At 50.0% G+C, this 14,125-nt stretch overlaps 1 pseudogene across 1 annotated transcript in view; it reads right to left on the bottom strand.

The window, feature by feature from the left end:
• Window positions 1-5,725, bottom strand: part of LOC307098124 (large ribosomal subunit protein eL21-like) — a 77,375-nt pseudogene extending 71,650 nt beyond the window's left edge. Inside the window, exon 1 of the transcript XR_013815252.1 lies at window positions 5,700-5,725. The product of XR_013815252.1 is annotated as a large ribosomal subunit protein eL21-like (transcript). The remainder of the gene's footprint in view (window positions 1-5,699) is intronic.
• Window positions 5,726-14,125: the final 8,400 nt, after the last annotated feature.

Raw genomic sequence — 14,125 nt, 5'->3', positions numbered from 1 at the left:
GGGCTGCTTGAGAGCAGGGAGGCCCTTGGAGTTCTCTGGGCAAAGGTGGAAGAACAGGAAAGGGAAGGGAACTAGGCTAATGTCATCCTCTTCTTCCAACCCAAGTCAGAATGATCAAGGACCCTACAAATACTTGGACTGACTTCAAAGCTGTTCACACACGAGAAAGAGAAAAGCTGTTTTCACATCAGAGAGTTGGCCGCCTGGCACTCAAAGGTAGACTGTGGTGCTTTCCTGGTGATTGTAAACAATTTCACAGAACCCAGCATCAGACAAAGCTACTCTATGACTGCAATGAATCGAGGTGAAAACCAGACTTCTTCAAGATCATGTCTAAACACAGACAAAAACAAGAACAATATCCAAAGCACAAAATGACCAACTCTCCCCCTGTCCGGGCTAACTGGATGACTGCTGCTTTCTTCACCAGTTATAGCTTTAGCCTACATCTATTCCTGTCTTCTAGATACGATTCATTAAGATACCCAGTCATAGAATTGCCCCATCTTCCTGACAGCATCCAACCCAGAGCAAAGCCCTGCTTCCTTGAACCCTCCCCCAAATCTCCTATCATGAGTCCAACTCCTATAAATAATTCATTTCTAACCCTCTCTTATTGAGACATTCTACCGTTCCCCATGGCACTCTTTTGCCTCATTGCAACAAATCCATCATTTAACTTCCTTAAACTAGAAATTCATTCCTACTGGCGTTGGGTGGAGGACATTGGCACACATGTTGCGTTTTCCCCTTTCACAAACCTTAATGCAGAAGCTTACAAACAGGAAGTCGTGTGCCTGAGTCGTGTGCCTGAGGTGAGGGAAGTTGGCAGGGAGATGAAGGTGGAGGGGCTTTGATGGAGGGCTAGTAGGGAAGCAAAGTTCAAGTCATCAGTTAAATGGGACTTACGTTTATAGGCCAGGCATTTCTCATGGGGTCTTTGAAGACACATCGCAATCCAGTGAAGTGAGGGATGTGAGCCCCATTTTTACAGCTGAGTAAACAGTTTGAAAGAGTGATTCGCCAAAGCCACAGAGGAAATGGCTAGGATTCTAACTCACGTGTTAAGGACTGAGTGTTTTGCCCCTCCCCCACAAATTCATATGCTAAAGCCCTAACTCCCAAAGTGGAGGTATTTGAAGGTGGGGCCAGTGGGTGAAGTCCTTACAAGAAGAAAAGAGACACCAGCTCCCTCTCTCTTCCACTTGACGGCACAGTGAGAAGGAGGCTCTCTATAAACCAAGAAGAGGGTTTTCACCAGGGACCAATCAATAAGTATCTTGATCTTGGACTTTCAAGCCTCTAGTTGTGAGAAATGAAGGACTGTTGTTTAAGCCATCCAGTCTATGGCTTGTGTTATGGCAGCCTGAGCAGACTAATACATTAGGTTCTATCTAATTTCAAGGTCTACACCAAGAAAGCCACACTCTTTGATCAATTTTTCTCATTTTAATATTTAAAATATTTTAATCCTCACTCGAGGATATGTTTTATTGATTTTAGAGAGAGGAAGGGAGAGAGAGAGAGAGAGAGAGAGAGAGAGATATCTAGGGATCAAACCCACAACCTAGGTACGTGCCCTGACCAGGAATTGAACCTGAAACTTTTTGGTGCATTGGACTACGCTCCAACCAACTGTGACTGTCCTGCATTTAGGGGGTGGCCAGCCCTGGGTGACATGCTGTGCAGCCAGGGATTTTCTCTGGAGCCTCCCACAGCCACTCAGACTCTAGGCAAGACTTGGTCTCCTCAGGAACCTCTAAAACCCACCTCTAGCATAACCCTTTCTGACCTTTTCCACTCCCATGAAAACTCATCCTCAGACCCCCTGGGCACGCTGATCTTGCTGTTCTGGTAGGTCCCAGCTGTCCTGGGCCTGGCCCTCTCTCCTCCCGGCAGATGCAGTGGTCCTCTGGAGCGAAACTTCCAGACGCTGCAGCCAGTGGGTGAGGGAGGGTTTCTGAGCAGGTCGGGACCTGACATCCCCTGGGCACCCCTAGAGCTGGGAGCCCCTGACTGGACGCCAGTGGGAAGCGCCAAGCAGTCCAGGAAATGAGGGAGGCCTCAGCCCAGGGCATTGTGGTGACTTTACTTTTTAGTTACCCTCTGAGTTTGCTCTATCTGTGCCTGCCCTTCATAGTTTCCTGCAAACCAGTAACAATAATGACAGCAAACAGTGCTTCCTCCGTTCCAGGCACTGTGCTGTGGGCTTGGGGGACCCTCTCTCTGCAGGGAGGTGCTGCCTACCCGGGATCCACCCGTACTCTTCTGTCCCTTGGTGCTCTAAGCTCCCTCGGGAGGCCCGTGACACCCAGCCCAGTCCAGCAGGTCCTTCCAGCACTTCTGAGCATCATCCCCCCTCCCCCTCTCTGAGCTGCACCCACCCAAGTGTGTATACCTATTATCAGAAGGGGAGAGCAGCCCAGCAGTATGTCACAGGGGTGATAATTACATCCCAAACTCCCATCATGCCGTCTGCTGCTGACCTCTCACCCTTCCTCTCTTTCAATCACCCCTAGCATCACTCACTGTGACAGAGCAGCAGCATAGGCCTGTGACCTGTCAGCCTCGGGACATGACTTATAGGGCCTCGCAGGTGGACAAAGGGAAGGGAGATAGGCCCCATAAATCTCCCGAGTGAATAAAAGAGTAATGGAGTGGGCTCCCTAGGCCTGTGCTAGCACATTCCCGGGCTCCTGTTATTGGGCTCAGAGTTACGGTGATGAGGAAGTGGCCTAGGCTGACATGTGGGTCCCAATCAACTTTGCCAAAGCCAGCAGGCTCCTCAGAAGTCCCAATGTCACGTCCAGCCCAATGTCCCTGAGGAGGGTGGGATGGGCAAGGGCAGCTGGCTTCTAGGCTGCCTTATCGCAACCTTGGGGAGGGGGGGGGGGAGGGCGAGGGGGGAGGAGAAGGAGGAGGAAAGAAAACCAGCCTTAAGCCAAGCAACCCCTGGCCTGACCCCTCCTTGGGTGGGCCTCTCAGCAGCTTCTTCTGGGCAGGGAACAGGACAGAGCATCACCAGGCCAGGAGCAGTCCCCATTTGCTAGGGAGAGCCTGGAGTGGTGCCCCTGACCTGGTGAAAGCTCACCTGGACAGAGGGCACTGAGGGGATAACTTCATGGGTCGTGTGCAGGACTCATCAGGGCCTTTCCAAGGTTCAGTGACTCGCATCTGAGAAGAAATGGAATCTGATGGCCTGAATCCCTGACCTGGGACCTAGGCATGTACCACTTCCATGGCTGGACCCGGAGTCAGGATGAGTCAATCATTCTGCAACGCACTCATTCATAAGACACCAGCCAGTCCCAAGTCCTTTTTTACCTACTCGTCTGAGGGACTGCAAATTGGGTTCCATAAGTCAAATATAGCTCCCCAGGTGCCTGTTATTTGGTCTGCAATGGTTTTATCAAATTAGAATTCGCAGTTCTTCAGACAGGCTCACCCCCATTCATGCTTCACAGACACCCGCCATCTCCCTTGGTCCCAGTTCTGGTCATTTACAGCACCTGCCTCTTCCCCAGAGGGAGCACGGCCCTCAAGGAAGTCTCTGCAACCCGGGCCCGGCTCCTCCCTCCTGCAGGTGTCTCCTTCTCCACCTCACCACCTACTGCCAGCCTCTTCCATCTCCCTGGACAGTGAACTAACTTCCTCAAACCCTTCAGACCTTTTACTGCACCCGAGCCTCCTCTTAACCCCTGAGACAGCAGACAGCACCACCCCATTGGGGCAGATGGAGAATGTGAGTCAGAGGGGTTAACTGGCTTGGTTTGGACCACTCAGCTGGTCAGTGAAAGAGATGAGAACTCAGAGTGGTATCAACTGTGAAAAGTGGGTCCCAGGTCTCTCCTACCCCATCCTGGACACCCCACTTGCATCACACACGAAGGGTCTGGTTTGCTATTAAGTGACCACACTGCAGGGCTGGTACCCTGATCCTGCAGGCAACTAACATACCCAGGACTTCCATCACATGCACTGCCATGTGGCTACCCATGTTCCTCTCTGTGTTCGTACAATAGAGTTGTTTTTTTTTGTATTGTTTTTTAAAAAACAAAGGTGCATGGTTTTATATGTAATCTTATTAAATCTCAGCTGGATAGTCTCAACCCTGTGATTGCAGTCCATTGAAATTATCTAACATATGATGGCTCTGGCAGTCCTAAACTATGGACATGTGTTTCCTAATTCTTTTACTATTATTATTGTTATTAATTTTTGATAGAGGAAGGGAGAGAGAGAAACATGAGAGAGAAACAGTGACCAGTTGCCTCCTATCGGGGATTGAACCTGCAACCTGGGTATGTGCCCTGACCAGGAATCAAACCCACCACCTTTCAGTGTACGGGACAACACTCCCACCAACTGAGCCACAGCAGCCAGGGCCCAAGTCCCTGATTCTTAAAAAGGCTTAATAGAAAATAGGATTAAGAGCAGGGCCTGATGGCTGGCCACTACTTACTCCATTGAGGCTGACATCAATGCAATGATCAGACCTCTTTAGTGTGAATAATAATAGCAGCTATCTCATAAGATTGTCGTGATGATTAAATGAGCTAATATTGTAAAACTCTTAGAACAGGGCCTGACACATAGTATTATGAAAGTGTTTGCTAAACAAACATCTGGGACTTGATCGATCAAGAGAGTTAAACTAAAACTGGGCTATTATCCAACCCACATTTCTATATCAGGCCCCAAGTCTCTATCAAACACCTTCACGTACAAGAATGTGGTACTCTGGCTCTCCCCTAATCAATCTTACAAAACAGGGGAAGTGAGGTTTGGCTGGTATGAGCAAGGCTGGCCCCTTGTGACCCACATGCCTTTCTAGGAGCTCCAAATCCATCTATTTGAATAAGCACACTATTCCAAAACCATCTGGGGAATATCAATCTCAGGGATCAAGACTGTGTAGCACCACCCATTGGAAACTTGGGACAATACGGAATTAGTGTCTCCTTGGAGTCAAAGTTATGACTCAATCAAAAAGAGTACAGTCAATTTCCTTAAGGCCCAAAATGACAATCCCCAAAGTCAGGACCCTTTCCTTGATCACTCACCAAGCTAAGCCATGGCCTCTAGCAATAGAAGAAGACACGTGTATCAGTTGAAAATGCTGTGATTTGCAAGTAACAGAACGCTCTGCCACAGTGGCTTAACTATAAGGATTTGCACAGACTGCATACCAAGAAGTCCAGAAGCTACAGGCCTTATGGTTGGTTTGGCAGCTTTACTATATATAAAGGATCCAGGCTCTTTTGTTCCTGTCCCATCATCCTTACCTATTGGTTTGTGCCTCATAGCCACAGGGTGGCTGCAGCAGCTCCAGGCATCATGGCCTTCTTTCAGTCACAAAGAAATGGGAAAGATCAGCACCAGTGAATTCTCTTCTCCAAGCTTGTCCTATGGGGAAGCAAAATATACACTGAGTGGCCAGATTATTATGATCTCTGAACGCATAATAATCTGGCCACTCAATGTGTGTGTATGTATATGTGTGTGTGTGTGTGTGTGTGTGTGTGTGTGTGTGTGTGTGTGTGCATTAAAGGCCCGGTGCATGAATTTGTGCATGGGTGGGGTCCAGCCAGCCTGGCCAGGGGGAGGGGACATGGGCGGTTGGCCGGCCTGCCTGCTGGTTGAACTCGTGCTCGAGGGGACAATTTGCATATTAGCCTTTTATTATACAGGATATACACTGAGTGGCCAGATTATGCGTTCAGAGATCATAACAATCTGGCCACTCAGTGTATTTTGTAGACGTTCCCAGTACATTTCTCCTTTATATATTGTTTGCCAGAAGAAGTTCACATGCTACATCTAGCTGTAAGCGAAACTAGGAATGAGAGCATCTAAACTATAAAGTAAGTGGTGACAGGGAGAAGTGGTTAGGATTGGCTGTGGGATGGTCAACCAACAAGGAGGACCACAGCATCCTTGGCAAGATTGTAGTCCTACTTTTCCATCATTTTATAGCCCAGATGTTAGCATTGGAAATAACTCTGAATTCACCTTATTTAACTCCTTTATTTGGCTATGATAAAACAGAGGCCCAATGAGAAGGTGTAAGTAGCTGAACAGTATCTTCATCCATAAATGAGAGTAACAATATGTTTTAGTCAGAACTGAGCTTCTCCAGAGGAAAAACTACAAATATAGAGAGAGGAAGAGATAGAGCAACTGATTTTAATGCATTGGCTCATGTAATTGAGGAAGCTAGCAGGTCTGAAATCTGTAGGGCAGGCCAACAGTCTAGAAATCTAGGTAAGAATTGCTGCTGTAGTCTTGAGTCTCAATTTTGTAGAGAAGAAAGCTGGAAACTTGAGCGGGATTTCTAGATTAAGGTTTTGAGGAAACCTCAGTCTTAAGGCCTTCAACTGATTGGATGAGGCCCACCCACAGTATAGAGGGCAATCTGCTTTATTCAATCTGATTTAAATGATAATCATATCCAAACAATACCTTAACAGCAACACCTACAATGGTGCTTGACCAAACAATGGGGTATCATATCCTCGCATCAATTATTTATGATGATTAAACAATACTTGTAAAGCCCTTAGAACAGGGCCTGGCACAGAGTAGCGCCATGGAAGTGTTTGTTAAATAAATAAACATATAAAAAAGCAAACTAACAAACTAGGGCTTGAACCAGCTCTTCTACCATCCTGGTTTCCAAACTGTGGGCTAAGGTACCCTGGACACTGAAGCACACGTGTAGGAAGTTTAAAATTGTCCAGGTAAACAGCACTCCACATCTGTCAGACACCACGTGAAGGACTAGCTGGAGGGAGCTCACCGTTTCAACATTAGATCACATTACATTCTTTGCAATGGTGTCATATCCTTAAGAAGCTGGGTTTTCAGTAGTTGCTGTGATTTAAAAAAAATCAATGTGGAACCAGGAATGAGGGCAGTGGGGTACAACCTGATTCCAAAGTGTAAGAAGGTGCCCAGCCAGTATTGCTCAGTGGTTGAGCATTGACCCATGAACCAGGAGGTCATAGTTCCATTCCCAGTCAGGGCACATGCCTGGGCTGTGGGCTCAATCCCCATTAGGGGGCGTGCAGATGGCAACCAATTGATGATTCTCGTTCATCATTGATGTTTCTATCTCTTTCCCTCTCCCTTCCTCTCTCTGAAATCAATAAAAAACATATTTTTTAAAAATTGCTACAAAGTGTGAGAAGGTATGTAGTGCCCAACAAGCACACACATCCATTAGTGTGTAATTGGGGTTAACAATAACATAAAATATTTTAAATGTAAACTTTTGTGTATTATTTTTTCAAATGGCTAATGTGAAACTATAAATATTTAAGTTGTTTGGGCCCAACTCCTTAATAAACAAAACCTTTAGGTGTTTCCTTCAACCAAGGGGTATCATGAAAAAATTGAGATGCTAACAGCGCCATAAAAAGTTTGGGAACCTCTGCTCCTTCTTCTCTACACACGTCTTGTTATTGCATTCAACACCTGTCCACATTCAAATGTCCTGAAAGACGACAGGCAGGGTAAGGTGTTTGTGAGGCTTCATTCACTCCGTGATTAAATACTTATCTGTCTAAAGCAGGGCCTGCTCTCTGTGCTGGGGGCAGAGCAGTGAGCACACTGAGCAGCCCTGCTTCATGAGCATCCTCAGTGGGCTGGGAGAGCAGAGGGCTGTGAAGGCCACCACTGCTGATGGTGAGTGACCAGGAGCCGGCGGGTGGTGTGGGTCACTAGATGAAGCTGAAACTACAGGATCCCCAAGAGCAATCAAGCCAAGTCCTGGGTGGGGCATCCAGGTGAAACCAGGAGTCGGGCAGGTGGACCAATGGGTCACCTTGCCTAGCTCTAGGGACAAACCCAAACCCGGGGTCCCTTTCCTCTCTGCGGCAGCATCTGGATGCTAAACAGAGTTCCCTCCATCATCCCTCCACCATCCCTGACCCCCACCCCAGGTGGGGTCAGCCGAAGGGCTCCATTCTTGCTCGGAAAAGGGGTTGTCACGCAGTCCAACAGCAAGAGAGAGGAGAGAGAGACCCTCCCTCCCCAGCCTCACCAGCTGGGCCAGTGTACAGCCCCCTACCCTCCCCCCATCTGCCGTTTAACGATGATGGAAGCTGCTGTCAGTGCGTGGCGACAGTAATAAACACTCTTCTTAATAACACAGGGTGTACCTCTTATTAAAATGAATGGACTCCCACGGCGCAGCCTGGGGCCGCGGCTGGCAGCCAGCCGGGACAGCAGCCCTCAACTGAAGCAGTTTATCGCTGTAATTACTGGCAGGACCACGCAGTGGGGGCTTCTGGGCAGGCTGGGAATGGGCCCAGGCCCAGGCCAAGCTCAGAAATACATCCACCCAGTCGGAGATGCCCCCACGGAGATTCCAGTGTCCCCCCCCCACCAGACCTCACACCCAGGAATACACCTTTCCACATCCAAAGGGACTTCTACCCACCTACCCAAGGATATGCAGGCACACCTGGAGATGACACACAGACCCTGACGGGGACCCATGTGTGCCTGATGTGGCAAAAAGCAGCAAGAGAAACCGCCACGCCCTCGGGGATGGCCCAGCGCCATAGGTCCAGGGAGAAACTGGGTTTTGCACATAAGTAGGGGCAGGGCACAGACACAGAGCTGTGGGGGAGCCAGGACCAGGAATGACCTGCTTGGCAGGGTTTGAGGTCACGGAGACACAGGACCCTACGGAGACCCCAGGGCGCAGGACATCACAGAATCATGGGCATATGCTCTCCCGGCACCATGGCATTTCACAAATTAAATCCATCATTTTAAGAATCGTGATTTAGTTTGTTGAAGGAATGTATGAATGAAAGAGTGAACGAATCATGATTTAATAAGCAGTTTTGCAGGGGAACATGCTAAAGCATAAGGACCTTTCTGAGACTCATGCACAGGTGCATACATGCACACAGGAGCACACATACCCACATACAGGTACATGCACATGTGCACAGACATGCACTCACCTCTGTCACACCCCTCTCTCTGCTGGCTCGGTCACAGGGCCAGAAACAAACATACTGTCTTTAGCTCATGCACGTGACCATGAGACCCCCCCGCCCCCATCAAAGACCCTGCTTTTTCAGTTGTTTCCTCTTGAGAAGTGAGGGACAGGTGTCTGTGAGGACCCAAGAGAAGGTGAGATGAGGGACACTGGGGGACTGCACAACCTTTCTCCCTTGTGGCCCTGACTGAGGGCCCTGGCAGCCCAGCCTGCCTGTGACTTCCACAGCCCAGTGTTTCCTTGTCCACGGGGACCCGGAGACCCCTCGGGGACTGTCCAGGAGGAGGGCCCTTCCCACAAGGCATGGTTTCCAACTCTATCCTTGAAGCCCAATGGGGGGGGGGGGCTGAGAGAAAGTGCGTGTGTCTATGTGTGTATGTGTGCATGTGTCTGTGTATATGCACATGTCTCTGTGCGTGTGCATGTGTCTGATGTGTGTATGTGCATGCATATGTGTGTGTGCATGTGTCTCTGTGTGTCTCTGTGTGTATCTCTGTGTATGCATGTGTCTCTCTGTGTGTATGCATATGTATGTCTCTCTGTGTGTGTGTATCTCTGTGTGTCTGGTGTGTGTGTATGTGCATGTATCTCTGTGTGTCTGGTGTGTGTGTATGTGCATGTGTCTCTGTGTGTCTGTGTGTGAGTATGCATGTGTAAGTGTAGGTGGATGTGCCTGTGCCTGTGCCTGTGGTGCGGGGAGGACTGGATTTCCAACCCCCCAGTGAGAGCAACTTTCCTTTCCATCCCAATACTGGGGCTTCACCAACGAATTTGCCAGAAGGGTTCTACTGCTTGCAAATATACAGACACTGAAAACCACCCAACACTCCTGAGACCCTGAAGGTACACTTTGCTCATCTCAGCCCAAGCTGGGCAACCCCGGAAGCTGTGGAGATGAGGTTTTCAACCCACGAAATGCTAATAAAGTCAGTCATTTCAAGCCCTCGCTGAGCACTTCCTCTGCCAGGTCTGGGCCATCTCATCTAATCCCCACATCAACCCTACTGTGGTCTTCACTCTGTAAAGGAACAAGCAGATAGTAAGTAATAGTACGGGGTTCAGACCCGGGCCGCCTGGCCCCCGAGCCCTTTTCCCATCAGTGCACAACATTGTCCTTGGAGGTAGCAGATGTGTGAACTTGACCGCATGAGCCTGCCCTGCATCCAGCTGAGCTCAGCAGCCTGGTGCTCTGGAAGTTATTCCTTATGACCGTGGTCGGCAAACTGCGGCTCGCGAGCCACATGCGGCTCTTTGGCCCCTTGAGTGTGGCTCTTCCACAAAATACGCCGGCCTGGGCAAGTCTATTTTGAAGAAGTGGCGTTAGAAGAAGTTTAAGTTTAAAAAATTGGGCTCTCAAAAGAAACTTCAATCGTTGTACTGTTGATATTTGGCTCTGCTGACTAATGAGTTTGCCGACCACGGCCTTATGAACAAGGTGCTGCGTGGCCGGATGCTCTCACACTGCCTCCTACAGGGGAAGGGGGTCTGCAGCAGGGGGCTGGCCCCATGCCTCACTCGGCCATGGGGCTGCACTTCCAAGAACAATTAGTAACTACACTGGATTTAAAAACCGGAGATGCACAACACGGATGAACCTTGAGGACACTATGCTAAGTGAAACAAGCCAGTCACAAGAAGGTAAGTCCTGCACTTCCTACTCATATGAAGGACCTAGAATAACCAAATTCACAGAGTTCCTGGTTGGGGAGATGAAAAGGCTTCTGGAGGTTGGTTGCCCAACAATATGAATATACTCCACACTGCTAAACTGTACCCTTAAAAATAGTTAACATAGTGACGATGTCATGTGCATTTTACCACAAGTGCAAATGGAATGAAGGAGTTTGGAACAGTTAGGCCTGTGGGAAGTGTCCCCAGAGAGGGCAGTAGGGGGCCTAGGTGTCAAGGCCTCAGCATCTGTCTCCAGCGTCCCTGCAGCCTCCACACACCTCAACCCTTCCCAGATTCCCCCTGAAGGTCAGCCTTCAGTTGAGTGCAGCACTGCATCTGCCTCTCCAAAGTTAGCACCCCTCCCTCCTCTCTCTTTCCCCCTGCTTCACCCCTCCCCACAGTGTCTCAGAGGTGGCTTGCCCTCTTCACCTGAGCCACAGATGTAAACAGCTGGCTTCCTCTGATTTTGTGTTTCCTCTACACTTAGCCTGGCTCCAAACCATGGGAACCACCTCAGTCCAAGTGAGAGCAGAGCTGGTTCAAACCCGTAGTTCCCATCACAGCTCAGATGGTTCCAGGGCCAGCTTTTGGGGGGAGGTGAGGTGGGGGCAGGTCGAGAATTATGGAGACACTAATGATCATAAAATGATGTGCATTTGGTGGAACGGGTTCTATATCCATTTTCTCATTTCATGCTCCCAACAACACTATGATAGTAGTATTAGCCCCATTCGACAGATGAGGAAACTGAGGCTCTGAATGACTCCACAAGTTGCCCACATTCCAAGCTTTTAACCACTGAGCCAAGCTGCTTCCATTGCTGCTGGAGTTTGCCCCAGATCCCTAGGGATCCCTCCATAAGGAAAGAGGTCAGCAACGGTCTTCTTTTGAGAGGTAGGATAGGGATAGTAACTGTCTCAGCATCCCTTTGGGCAGCTGTGATGACGAGTGGGGGAGGAGGGGCTGGGCTGAGTGGAGTGGGGGAGGGAGGGTGTAGCAAAGGCTGCTTGAAGAGATGTCTAATGGACAGGTTGGCCACTGGGCACCCACAGTGGAGCCAGGACAGCCCAGGAGACAAGATTTGCGATGAACCCCACTTGGGGCCCCTCCAATATTTATGTCCAGGTGGCTTCAAAGGAAAGCTTGAAAGGAACAGGACGCTGGAAGGAGGACGTGGGCTGGGGTAGGGAAGGGGACAGCCTCCCCGATTCTGGGTTGGCCATGATGGCTCCAATAACGAAGGTGTCGTGTGTCAGTGCCCGCTGTGAACCAGGCACCCCTCTGGTCTTCCACATCCTGTTACTAAAACTGTGATCCACCAGCAGCGCCGGGAGCGCATTGGAAATGAAGGCTCTCAGGCTCCACGCCAGACCTGCTCAGTCAGAACCTGCATTTTAACAAACTCCCTGGTGATTCGCGGGCGCTTCACAGCTTATATCACTCAGTCCTAATAGAGCATTCTCAGGAAATGGGTTGTTCGTTGTCCGAGGTTGTGGGTAGGAAATGGTAGCTTCGGAATTCGAGCCCAGGGTAGTATGGCATCAAATCCAGAGGGGAGGCTTATGAACTGAATCTCGAATTCTGAGCTCTTGATTCTTTTTTTTAAATATATTTTTATTGATTTCAGCAAGGAAGGGGGAAGGAGAGAGAAATAGAAACCTCAATGATGGCAGAGAATCATTGATTGGCTGCCTCCTGCACGCCCCACACTGGGGATCGAGCCCACAACCTAGACATGTGCCCTGACCGGGAATTGAACCATGACCTCCTGGTCCATAGGTCGATGCTCAACCACTGAGCCATGCTGGCTGGGCTGAGCTGCTTTTTTAACCATCTCCTCCCTCAGGGCCCAGCAGGACACCTGAAGCTCCTGTGGGGAAGAGAGTTACTCAAGGGCTGCTCTGAGCCCTCAGCCTTAAGCCACCCCCACCCCAGCTGGGGATTCCCGCACTTGGGCATTGCAGCCCCATGTGCCTGTGCAGGGCAGCTCCTTGTGGGAGTTGCCTGCCCCCTCTTGGAGCTCCAGCCTGGCCCTCAGACAGTCACAGGCCACCAAAGGGGCAGCTGAGGGCCTCCCGGTTAGCCCAGCTCTCATGAGCCAGAGACATCCTCCCACCTGCCCAGGGGCTGGGGCAGCAAAGTGCCCCCGACTCCCTAGGGAAGCCACAAGCCATGCCACTCTCCACCAGCAGCATCCCTGCCCCTGGGGCTGCGGCCCACGATACTTCTCATTCCAGACCCCTCAATCTTTCCTATTAGCTGAGATTGCAGGTTCAGAGCACAAACATCACCACCTGTCACTGCGGCTGCACGTCAGCCATCAGCTGGGAATGGTCTCGTCTCCTTCAATCCATCACGCAAGGTTTCTATCGCTCTCACTCGGAGACCACTCTGTGAGCCCTTCCCCCAGCGCCTGGCCCAGAGGACGCTGCACTGGCAGGTGGGAGAAGAGGGTGGAGCACTACCACCCTGAGCTGAGGGCAGGGACCTCTCAGCACTGAGCCCAGCACCTGGAGAACCTGGCCTCGCCACAGGGCAGGCCTGCTTCAGATCCAGAGGCCTCCCCACACTCCAAAGCCCGGGGATCCACGCTGACTGCGATTCAAATGGTCGATCGCGGGGCCTCGCCCCTGGGCATGCTGACTCAGTGCATCTGGGATGGGGACTGAGAATGTGCAGTTTAACAAGGCTGTTCCCTATAGGTCACTGAACCCCAAAGTTGAGAAACTGTATCAGTTAGGTTAGGCTAGGTTGCTCTGCGTAACAAACAGCCCTCCAACCCTGTGTCGTAAAACAACAATTCATTTCTTGTTTAAGCTATGTATGCCCAATGCAAGTTGGCAGGAGGCTCTGTTCACTGAGGAGACCCAGGCTGGCAGAACTCCATCTCCACCAGATTTCTGTGATCACCATACCCAGGGAGGAGCTGGGCTGGGGGTCTCACATCAGAAAATACATGCTCCAGCCTCAAGGCAACATGCAGCACTTCTGTCCACAACCCAGTGGCCAGAACTAATCATACGACCCTCCTAACTTGAAGGGGTTGGAAAAAGATAACCCTCTCATGTGCCAGGAAAGAGAGAGGAGTGGGTTGCTGCAGCAGAATTATTATAAATATGTATTATAATATAATATTATATCATATCATATACCACCTACACTGAGTGGCCAGATTATTAAGATCTCTGAATGCATAATAATATGGCCACTCAGTGTATATATATATGTAAAGAGGTAATATGCAAATTTTACACCATAACAGTCACGACCGGCTCAGGAGGAGGCTGTGCGCGCAGATGGGTCCAGAGTGGAGACACAACACACAGGGGGGCCCACCCTTGCTGGGAGACAGCGCACCAGCAGTCCCACCTCTGTGCGTGAGCTGCAGAGGAAACACCTTTTCTTACAGCTCATTGGCTAAGCTCCCTGTACGCCACT

This window comes from Cnephaeus nilssonii (assembly GCF_951640355.1).
Source record: "Cnephaeus nilssonii genome assembly, chromosome: 4".
Classification (NCBI taxonomy): domain Eukaryota; kingdom Metazoa; phylum Chordata; class Mammalia; order Chiroptera; family Vespertilionidae; genus Cnephaeus; species Cnephaeus nilssonii.
Note: the sequence above shows the minus strand (reverse complement) of the source record. Positions and strands in the feature narration are given on the sequence as shown.